Genomic DNA, 2,420 nt, shown 5'->3' on the forward strand with positions numbered 1-2,420 from the left:
CTGCGGGTGGAGGGCAGAGGGCGGCGGCGTCAGCGGCGGACGCCAGCGCACGGCGGCGGCCACGCGCGGCCAACTCCAGACCGACGGCACTGCTGACTGACAAGAGAGCGCACAGGGCCGCGCCGCGACCGGACGCGGCGCGCCACCGCGCCCGCGCGCGCCACGCACGCGTACTGTGAGGCAGCGAAGACAAGGCCGGCCCACCCCGCGTCGTTGCCTGATTACTTGCGAGGGCGCACGGTCCGTGGCGTCTCCGAGCGGCGCAGAGCTCCCTGTCGGAACAGAGCACAGGCCGGTTCAGGGTCATCCGAGCGGCCGCGCTGCCGCCGCCGTCGCCGCTACCGCCGCGCAATGTGCCAAACACACAGAGTCAGGCGCGGTAGACACAAATACGGCACAGACCGGCCCGGCCGGCCCGGCCCGGTACGGGAGGGCATGGTGGGACCCGAGACACCCGCAGCCGCACCGGCCAAACACGCGCCGAAATACATAGCCGTCAGCTGAGATTACTGGTGGAAGGAGCTGAAGCGAGGCTCACTAGAGTGTTGGTGCGGACGCGAGCACCGGGTAATGCTCGTCTGGTATGGTCGCTTGTGTGGTCTTCATACGCACAGCATGTCAATTTGAAAAAGGCCGTGATATGTATCAAATAACATCTATGAACTTTTTTTTTTGCTGCGCTGCAGATCTATGATAATTTGAATCTTTTTTGTTTTTGCAGCCAATCTTCATCTGCCTAGGAAAATATCTCCATGATAGCCCCTGGAACACGAACACACATCTCTCAATTTCAGAATATCCTTCACCTGCTATCGTTGCTAGTGTCTCGCAAATGGCGTCTTTAGCTGCTGAGCGCTGGGACCAAGGCCTGTGTCTCTAGCTATCAGGCCGCACTGATTGCGGGAAAGATACCAATTTAAATGTCCGGTAATTTTCAACAATACTTGTCAGATAACGCGTGCTTCCGACTATTTTAGCATCCTTACTTGCACCTTTTAAACTGACCTTTCAGGGCGAAACACTTATACCACTGTGGTTTTGTTCGTGCGGTGTTCGTGTGGTGCGATGATCAAGGAGCGCGTGCGGCATCTGACCGGGGCGCGTATCTCGACTGTGCCCCGTCCCAGAGTACGGCGTCCGCTGTCGTGGAGCGGCGCGCGCCGCCGCTGCCGCCAGCGCTGCCCTTACCCTCCTCGTCCTCCAGGTACGGGGCTCAAACCATCCCCAAAGGTCGCCGGCGGCTGCTGTACCTGCCGGGCAGCGGACGGGCCGTCAGCCGAGCAGACAGACGCCAGCAGGAGCGACGCCGCGCGCCAGGCCAGCCCGTTCGCGTGCGGGAGGCGCACGGCACAGCATACATAAAAAGATGCTCCCTTCACTAAGTCACATGCAGCAGAATACGTCCGGCGCGTCGTGCAACCACACACTGTCAAATTAGTAATTATTTGGTAACTTTTCAGTGCCATAGGCCGCGAGGTCACCAAGGTCACTAAGGTCACTGAGGTCGCTAGCCTCGCCAAGACCAACACTCTTGGAAACCAGATCCATGACCACACTGTGAGTTTTTGGGTCCCGAGACTGTCCAGTTTCCTAGCCTTTGCCTCTGCTGACTTCCTCCGTAGCCCCTGTCAACGATGACAATACCACAGGTACCACCACCTGAGGTACATGAAGCCCAGGCCCGCAGGTACGGTGAGTCGGTGTGATGTAGGCAGCAGGGCGTTCACACTGCTTGCGGGGTCAGGCGGAGAGTGAACAGCTGTAGAGGCAGGAGAGGCTGTGGAGACGATGCCGCCCACGCCAACGCCGCGCACCTGGTGAAAATGGCGACCAGCACTGGTTAGCCAACTGTCACCTGGTCACCACCTAGTCAGTGACAATGACCAAGCATTGCACATCACTTGCCTTGCCAAGCTATATTTCTGAAGCAAGTCCATGCTGCAGGCTGGCTGTCCCTGGGTTTTAATTACATGCATGTGCAAAAGGACAACAGACATCCTACACCACTAACACCATATAACCAATATGGTGTGCAGAGGCCTTTTGCAGCCTTTGTGTCATGTTTAAAAGGCATTAAGTCTTTACCAACAATGAAGGCCTCCATGCAACCAACTTACCCCTCCACACATCCCAGTTTGTCCTCCTGTCTTCCTGCTACCCTTCTCCCAGGGCTCAAGATGGTTCACATTGTAGTAGATCTCGTCGATAACTTCATGGTACGTTTTGAATTCGAACAAATTCACTGCAGACAACACACAAAAAGTCACTTTCAAGGTCACTGTACATAATTCGAGGGATGCCACACAATCTCTATTATACAAGCAGACCATAAAACAGACATGCTATCTTGACAGTCACAACTATGCACAAACAACACCATCCCCCTCCACATCCCACACCCAGCTCCCTTAATCAAAAAG

The sequence above is a fragment of the Pollicipes pollicipes genome, unplaced genomic scaffold, assembly GCF_011947565.3.
Source record: "Pollicipes pollicipes isolate AB1234 unplaced genomic scaffold, Ppol_2.1 Scaffold_5724;HRSCAF=6776_pilon_pilon_pilon, whole genome shotgun sequence".
In the NCBI taxonomy this organism is placed as follows: Eukaryota; Metazoa; Arthropoda; class Thecostraca; order Pollicipedomorpha; family Pollicipedidae; genus Pollicipes; species Pollicipes pollicipes.